At 28.8% G+C, this 9,817-nt stretch overlaps 1 protein-coding gene across 1 annotated transcript in view; it reads right to left on the reverse strand.

Moving 5' to 3' along the window:
- The window catches only part of LOC111633283 (lysine-specific demethylase 5A-like), a 121,782-nt gene that overhangs the window by 98,767 nt on the left and 13,198 nt on the right, over window positions 1–9,817 (reverse strand). The gene's annotated exons all lie outside the window — the stretch shown is intronic.

Genomic DNA, 9,817 nt, shown 5'->3' on the forward strand with positions numbered 1-9,817 from the left:
AAAAAAAAAAAAAAACAGAAAAACTTACTGATTTTATTACTAACTAATTTGATACTAAAGGTCAACAATCTCTTATCCAAAATTCCAAAAACCGAAGATTTTTTCATGGAGCATGAAGCATCCACTAGTCTGCACAACAACAGTTGTTTACAACTCAAACTTGTCTCTGCTGGTCACAAACATTTTATTTGTTTTTAGGTGATTTTTCAACTTGACATTTTCAATGTCAGAAAGAGCTACAGATTTCCCTTTGGGGATCTGTAGCTCTTTCTGACATTTTCAAATTTTTTAGTTTGGTATTATCAGTCACATTAGTAATTAGTAAAATTCTAGGAAATCCTTACTTTTATAAATTCCAGTATAAGATATGTATATACAGTTTTACTGTTCCAAAATCCAAAAAGTTCCAAATTCCAAAAAGTATCTGGTTCCAAGGATTTCAGATAGAGATTATTGATCTGTATTTGTATTAAATTATTACTAAAATAAATATGTAGTCCAAAAATTAAACAGTTATTAAATTTCTTCAAATGATTAAAGACCATACTAAAATTACAACGTAGGTTTTAAAATTACTATATCTGAAATGATCTCTTATATGTTATTCACATATGGTAATATTGGATGACTATATTAACATTTTCATTTAATTTTAGTATTATTTGCTAAATCATCATATCTATATTTAAAACACACTGGTGTCCAAAATTATGATGATAAAAATCATTTAGCACAATAAATTGAAAACCGCTACAAGAAAAAGTTTTGAAAAAATAAATATACAATTTGACATGACAAACTAAACTATCATATCAATTGGAAGTGACAATTGAGGAAACATGCAAAGCACAAAACAAAGGGAAAATGAATGTTCCATGAATCTGTGTGATTTGACTGTTTTTGAGAAGTAATGTGGTCATGTTAATCAAATTTTGATAAAATGATAATTGCATTGTTGTTTAGATCAGGAGTCACCAAACTACGACCTGCAAGTTTAGTTCATCTGGCCTGCCACCGCACTGTGCCACGAATGAGCTAAAATATAATTATTTATAAGGAAATATCATAGATTTTAGATGAACTTACTATGTAAAAAAGTTAAAATAAGTGTAAGTAAAAATGCCAAAATTGGTCCAATCTGATTTTTGCATTTGACAGTAATATAAATTTTAGGAAAATCAGCGAAATGAAAAATTTGGTGGTTTTGAGACTTTGGATATCAGAGTGCTTTTTGTGTACCTGCAATGAAGTTTCTAAGAGAAGTGATTACCAGCTTTCTGCAGCAATCATGTTGCCGTATTGGTAAATAAATATGTTGGTTTTCTTTATTTTTGAGTATTCAGTATACTATATTGAACAAAATGGTTATGCGGCCCATTCTCGTCATTCTCTCAGTTATCTGGCCCGCTGTGAAAAAATTTGGTGATCCCTGGTTTAGATAATGCAATGTCATGCAATAGAGGGCAAATCAACAGACTTGAGTTGAGTTAGATAAGTCACAAGCAAAAAGGTGACTAGATGGCTACAACTGTTCAGAAACTATGCTATGAAAACAATTCCAAGCAGCAAGAATCATCACCAGAAGAACAGGAAAAGGCTGACCAAGATCAACAATCCCTCATGAAGGTCATCAATTGGCTTTAACTGCCATATACCATAGATATGACATCCAAACATCTTGTGAAGTTCACTGCTGTCACTGGAACATTGGTTTCAAGACAAACAGTGTATAGACAGCTAGCAGAGGAGCTTTATGCTAGACAACCATTGATGTGTCCCCTCAGCTCCTCTTACATGAGAACCTATCTTTCCTGATGCTATGAGCATCATCTCTAGACACAAAACTAGTGGGTCCTTGTTATGTTCTCTGATATGGTCTTCAATCTGATTCTTGGCACATTAACATCTGCAAAGCATTGTTACTGGGCACTGAGTACACTATCAACCCTCATACATCAGGGAAGACAACTGCTGTGGTGGTGGTGGTGGTGGTGGTGATGTCCTAGTATGGGAGACATCATGTTGGATGGCACACCCCCTGCACATCTTCAAGGGAGGAATGTTGAATGCTCAGCACTATGAGATTAGATCCATGAACCACATGCAAGGCTTTTTCAGGTAACATCAAACCCAGTTCAAGTTTTATGGACAACAACACTAGACCACATAGAGATCAGCTAGTTAGTGATTTCCTTGAAGAGAAGGATATTCACAGGATAGAATAGACTCTAGACCTAAACTTGGCTGATCATGTCTGCAATGATCTGAGGAGAACTACTGCATTATTTCAGTCCCCTCCCAAGACCAAAGAGCTAAAATCCACTCATGAAGGAGGGGGGTTTCATTGCATCAGCTTTCTCTAGAAGCTCACAAACAGCATGACTATCCATTGTGGGTGCTGTATGTGGTCATACTCCTTATTAGTGTCTTTTTTCTGAGGATCTGCTACCTCATGTTTTGGATAGTCTTGGCAAAATCTCTAGAAATTAATTTTTTTTTCATTTTATAGGACTAATTAATTCCTCATGGATTGAGATATCCATGTACAAAATTTTGTCAAACTTTACCAGATACTTTTACAGATATCCTACAATTTGTGTTTGTTACAATAATTTTGGACATCAGTATAGTTATATTCTATTCAGTTGAATTTAAATTCATTTAGAATTATAAAGCAATTTCTTCTTCAACTACATAATCAGAAAAATAATGTTTGTTCAAAGCAAGCAAATAATGATACTATACTAATATCCTCCAAATATGAACCTATACATTTGCTAAAAACTATAAAAATCTTTATTCAATTTTCAAATAAAAATTTTTAGAGTGAAAAGAAGATAATAAAATCATTCAAATATCTAAATAATTAAGTAAAAACATTAATATGTACAGTACAGAAAGTAGATAACAAAGCACATCCTTTGTACTGTACATTGAAAGTGTAATGACAAAGTAAAACAGTTAAGTAGCATGAGGAAGAGGATCTATCAGATTTTTCTTATTCAACTACTATTATGTTGAGATAAAATTACCAAATTGTTTCTTTAAAAAATTAAAATTGAGATCCTAAGAAGAATTTTTTCAAAGTATACGAAAGAAAATAGAAAAAAAAATGTGTAAGACTATAAAGTAAGTTAATAGAAAAAAGTTTGATAATGATATGGAAGAATCTAAAAAAACAATAACAGCTGATGATGATATATGTTATTAGGATATTTTTAAAAAATATTAAAATGTTTATAGATAAAAATACACACACACACACACACACACACACACAGTAATGTAGTTTGATAAGATTAGAAATGTAAAATACAAGGTAGGTTCAAGTCAAACTGGAACTTTTATTAACATGGAAAGAATAAAAAATGTTGAGTGAAAACTGCATTTATTTTTCAATATACTCTCCTGCTAATTTATATGCTTATCACAGTATTTAACTAATGCTTGGAAAACTTCAGCATAAAAAGATTTGTCAGTTTGCCTAAACCATCCTAAGATAGCCTGTTTCATTTTGTCATCAGTGCTGAAATGCTGACCTCCCAGAAACTCTTTTAGATGTCCAAACAAGCAAAAATCACTCAGTGAATCCATGCTGTAAGGGAAATCTGGCAATATTTTCCACTCGAGTTACTATAATGTGCAAGCGATATGGTGAGCACTAAGAACTCGTGTTGTTTGGGAGAAACATGACATTTAGTGAGCAAACCAGGGACCTATTCTGAGCTCTTCCAATAAGTCATAGAAAGTGATAAACAAGACATTCAATAAGTCTCCTTAGTGAGAAGCAGTTAACAAACCTTAGACAAATCACTATTCTCAGCTCCACTTTATGTTTTGCCAGGGCTATGGAATCAGAGTCGGGAGGAATTTCTGGCCAGAGAAGTCAGAGTCAGAAAAAATGTGTCGACTCTGACTCCTGCATTTTAAATTTACTTTAGTTTTTTATTTAAATGAAAGAAAATTTATTATATATTTATTAATTTTTAAAAATTGTTTTGTATTTCGTTATAATTCATTTATTTTAAATACAAAATGCATCAATTTAATTTATTAAATATGTAGTAGTATTCTTTGTACTATTTGTGTTTAGTAGTTAAATTATTTTGACCAATTGAATTTGAATATTTTTGAATCATTCCTTTATTAACTCTGCTCTAAATAAGTACTCTATTTTTCTGAATGAGCTAGACTAATTAATCAGAGTACATAGTTTTCTTTTCTGAACAAGGGACTGAAGTAGCTAGCTAGATCACACACTTTTTAGTTGGACTAACTCTTCTGGAAGGGTGAAATTGAAGTGCAAATGCTGTCGAATATATGTAGATGTAATATTTATTTTANCAGTGTATTCATTAATTTTCATTTTCATGTAGTAAAGGCTCTATGCCTTCATAAAGGACGTACTTTTCCTTTGTTTAAGGGTATTTGGGCAGTTTATTCTCTGTTGTATTCTCAAGTAAACAATACATACAAGTACAGTACAGTATTTTCTGAGGAAACACTCATACTTATTTTTTTAAACCCCATTCCCGATAACCCGGCATTTTCACAAACTCGGCCACCCTTCGGTCCACATTAAGCCGAGTTTTCGACGCTCTACTGTACCAAATTATTTAGAATTTAATTTAAAATAATAGCAGTAAAGTAGCCCAATTTAATCTGGCAATCTTTTGGCATATTACTACAATATCAGGCTTCAGGATGTTTCAATATTTACTAAATTTCAATTCCATAAAAAATTAAAAGTATTTTAGTTTAATATGAAATTTTTTATTGTAAATAATTTCTACAATTTCTGTTTAATCCAATAATCACATTTTAATCATTCATCATTCTCTCACTTATTTATTAACAGATGTTTACAGTAAATAAACAATGATACCATGACATTTTATTTATTACTGATTTAGTTATAATATTCAAAAATTTATTGGATAAAATATAGTAATTGAATGATACTAAAAATGATATTTTCAAAACAAGATGAGTTACTCTAAACTAAAAATATATAAAAAATAATTTACATAATATCAAAACATTAAAATTATATATGCATTAATTTATAAAAACTCTTGACAAATGTATTTTCATTTTGCAACAGTTTTCTTACGAAAGAAATATAAGTACGTGTTTTATATGTTTTATTACCTTTATTTCTGGAATTATTTTATTGTAAGTTCCAGCCTGTTTTAACATTGTTTTATTTATTCATTCATTCTATACATAGGTATGAAATATGTCAATGACCGAATTTTGCCACAACTCTCAAATATGAACAAGAAAATTAAAATAAAACAAAATTAAAGTACAAGATATATATAAATGACTTAGAAAAATACAGTAAATTTAGAAAACATTCAGTTTGAAATAAGATATTAAAACAATTTGATATTTATATTATTAAGATTATTCATGTTATGGTGTTCAGTAATTAATATGACTTTTTAGTAAAATAATTAATTGAATTTAATAAAATTTTTTTAAATATTAAGTGGTAATATCACCACAACCAAATTTTAGCCAGTTGCATATCATCACATGTTCTTAATCATTAAATTGTTTTATTAATTTACTATTTCCAAATTGGAAGTAACCAAATATGAAGTTAAATGTGTTGTGATATCACTGCCTGCAGATCAATCCACTACTGAAAAGTTTTCAGTGGTGGATTGATTTGCAGGCAGTGATATCACAAATTCATTTAATACAATGAACTTTAACAGTCATTTGAAAGAAAGTTATGAACTTTCACAACTTTTTTTTTATAAAATACTAAAGAACAGGTTTCTAGGAAGTACTGTATAAATAAAATGTAAAAAAGAAGATAAATTTCCCAAAAAAAAAATCAAGGGAAAAGAAGATAAAATTTAACAACAGTGCAAATCCAAACACAAACATAGGCCTCACAAAGATACAATGCTGCCACTAACAAACAAAATTTCTCTTTTACAATATTTACACGATTATTTTTAGATATCATGAACAAGCAATCAATTAAAGATAAGAAAATGCAGAAAAATCAATGTAATATTATTATATAATAATAAGACAAATTTTAATAACCATATAGCTTCTTATATTTAAATTCTTGATTATATATTATAATAAATTTTAAAAAACATATCAAATTAATCATCTAAATAAACATGAAGATCTTATTACACCTCATTGGATATTATTAATTTGTAATTAATAATACCAAAATGAAAAACTTATTTTTTACTAAAAAATTTGGCTCATATTAATTGCTCAATTACTATCAGATTCAAAACATCATTTGCTTATTACATTGATAATAAAAAACCTTCCTTGTTAGTAGAAATGGGCATCTTTGGTAAACAAACAAGTATGTCCCAACACAATAGCTGAATAATTTACTAAATTTTTATGGTAAGTTTTCAATACGACAAAACAGAGTAATTTAATCTATTAATACTTTAAAATTTTTATAAAAATTCACAATTTTTAAATAAATTGCTTTTATTTAACATTAATAATAACACTTTAACAATTAAATATTCAGAAAATAATCTAGGACAGAATTATTTTGTCTCACAATAGAACATACCTTACCAGTGAACCAAAGATGACCTGTTCAATACTTCCCAGGAAAAACAAAGGAAAAAAAAGCAAAATTTTTAATTGGTATCAATTACAGAATCATAGATTAATATTTAGTTTTACTTTTGATTTATAACAAAATTTCTTAATTATCAGTTAATAGCTTTATTACATAAAAAATAAATATATTCGAAAATTTATTTTTAAATCAATCAATTATATTCAGTAGAACACTACTTAAATTAACTACCAATAGCTAACTACTACAATAGAAGAAACTAAATGAAAAGATAAGGCTAGTAAAAACACTAATTAATCTAAAAAAATTTTAAGCATTAAAGCAATATTGACCCAAACGTTTAGAAACAAAACATATTTGATCAAAATACAAAAATTTATGTAAATTTTTCAAAAAATATGAAAAATTCTATATAAAAGATTCTAAACAGAAAAAAAATTGTATATCAAATCTATAAATTCTACTATAAAAATAGTTAAAAATTATTCGAATAAACTGTTTCCAAATTCTTACATAAGTTGAAGATCAGAAAAGCCTCGAAAAATTTATTGCATGAAATTAAACTTTAAAAAATGATCATTTTTAATATACAGTACATTTAATAACTATTTCATAGAAAATATAAATCTTACATTCTTACATTAAACTGGGAAAGTTTTTACTCTGTCAACAAGAATATCAGAACTAAAAAAAAAAAGAAAACCANAGTTTTATGGACAACAACACTAGACCACATAGAGATCAGCTAGTTAGTGATTTCCTTGAAGAGAAGGATATTCACAGGATAGAATAGACTCTAGACCTAAACTTGGCTGATCATGTCTGCAATGATCTGAGGAGAACTACTGCATTATTTCAGTCCCCTCCCAAGACCAAAGAGCTAAAATCCACTCATGAAGGAGGGGGGTTTCATTGCATCAGCTTTCTCTAGAAGCTCACAAACAGCATGACTATCCATTGTGGGTGCTGTATGTGGTCATACTCCTTATTAGTGTCTTTTTTCTGAGGATCTGCTACCTCATGTTTTGGATAGTCTTGGCAAAATCTCTAGAAATTAATTTTTTTTTCATTTTATAGGACTAATTAATTCCTCATGGATTGAGATATCCATGTACAAAATTTTGTCAAACTTTACCAGATACTTTTACAGATATCCTACAATTTGTGTTTGTTACAATAATTTTGGACATCAGTATAGTTATATTCTATTCAGTTGAATTTAAATTCATTTAGAATTATAAAGCAATTTCTTCTTCAACTACATAATCAGAAAAATAATGTTTGTTCAAAGCAAGCAAATAATGATACTATACTAATATCCTCCAAATATGAACCTATACATTTGCTAAAAACTATAAAAATCTTTATTCAATTTTCAAATAAAAATTTTTAGAGTGAAAAGAAGATAATAAAATCATTCAAATATCTAAATAATTAAGTAAAAACATTAATATGTACAGTACAGAAAGTAGATAACAAAGCACATCCTTTGTACTGTACATTGAAAGTGTAATGACAAAGTAAAACAGTTAAGTAGCATGAGGAAGAGGATCTATCAGATTTTTCTTATTCAACTACTATTATGTTGAGATAAAATTACCAAATTGTTTCTTTAAAAAATTAAAATTGAGATCCTAAGAAGAATTTTTTCAAAGTATACGAAAGAAAATAGAAAAAAAAATGTGTAAGACTATAAAGTAAGTTAATAGAAAAAAGTTTGATAATGATATGGAAGAATCTAAAAAAACAATAACAGCTGGTGATGATATATGAACGTTGAGATCAGCGCTGAGTCAGCATTGAAAATTGGAATGTCCCGATACCGACAAACCAAATATGTACAGAACAGATAACTACAATAATAGCAATCAGCTTTACTAGTCTGTAAAGAAATCTCTTCAGAATAACATAGTGGTAGTTTAAATAATTGTACAATTCATTAAAATATAAAGAAAAATGATTTTTTAGAATGTTATTTCACTCTTAAAACTGAATTATGATGTCTGAAAATACTTAGGAACATATTTACTATGCCAAACAATTGCCAGATTCAATTGGGCTACTTAAAAGCTATTATTTTTAATAGCAGTTAAGTAGCGATAGTATATATGGATTATAGGATTTTGGCACTAAAGGCATCCCCAGTCAATGCCTTAAGTAACTGAAGATGGTTACATCTAAATTAAATATGTCTGGAAAGAAAGATCAGACAGAGTTCCAGGTTCCATAACTGCAATACATACAATCTGTAAATGGAAGTTAAAAGTTCAAGTTCCAATCCGGACTAATTCTTTTCTTTCAGCATATTCTAAATTATTTATTAAGTATTAATTTAATTATAATTATTAAATTTAATATGAGCGAAACACATGGTTTTAGTATTGTCATGTACCAGCATTAGTCACATTTTTTTGTGTTAAAATGTCCTCAAAGAAGAGACAATGCAGCCAGCAAACTACAAGTTGTCAGTTTGAGATATTAGTTATATTAGTTACTATCCCCAAAAGAAAGATTTCTCTCTTATGTAATTTCATATCAGGTTGTGTGTCAATTATCTAGGATAAGATATTCACAAGAACAACTGCTGTGGGCTTGGAACCACAATGGCTGGAATAGTCATTCAAGGACCTCTGGCCATGTGTAAAATGTTTACACCATTCAAATGTTTTACTGTGGCTGAGTATCTCATCATCATATTGTGCTTGAAGTCTTCTGTAAATATCCATGAATTTTATGCTTTCTTTCACAAAAAACTTCATCACAACTCGCTGTTCCATGCGAGTAGTAATGCTGTTGTCTGTCATTTTGAATATCTGTCATGTGAATGGCTCGCAATAAGTGAGTTGCCTACTGTTAATAGAGTACATTTTCCACTTGCAGTAGAGTAAGTAGTACTGCCATGTTAGCATCTTTTCTTGTACCTGTAAAACTAAATGTTCCAGTTTGACTCAAATACCTCTCTTAGTGAAGATCAATTAGAAGTTTTGGGGTATCGGATAGAACTGGAAAATAATTTTAAAAAAATTATGTAGGCTCACCATAAAGGAATTTAGAAATAAGAATGTTGAAATTTAGAAGATAGGATATTAAAAAAAATTCAAAATGCAACAATAAACCTTACATAAGAAAAATATAATAAAAACACATGAATAAGATGGAATGATGATGATGGAACAAGTTTAAGAACTAAGAAATAATCATTTATATATATATATATATATATATATACATGCA

Source organism: Centruroides sculpturatus, unplaced genomic scaffold (genome assembly GCF_000671375.1).
Source record: "Centruroides sculpturatus isolate CEXI.00-Female unplaced genomic scaffold, Cexi_2.0 scaffold579, whole genome shotgun sequence".
Lineage (NCBI taxonomy): Eukaryota > Metazoa > Arthropoda > Arachnida > Scorpiones > Buthidae > Centruroides > Centruroides sculpturatus.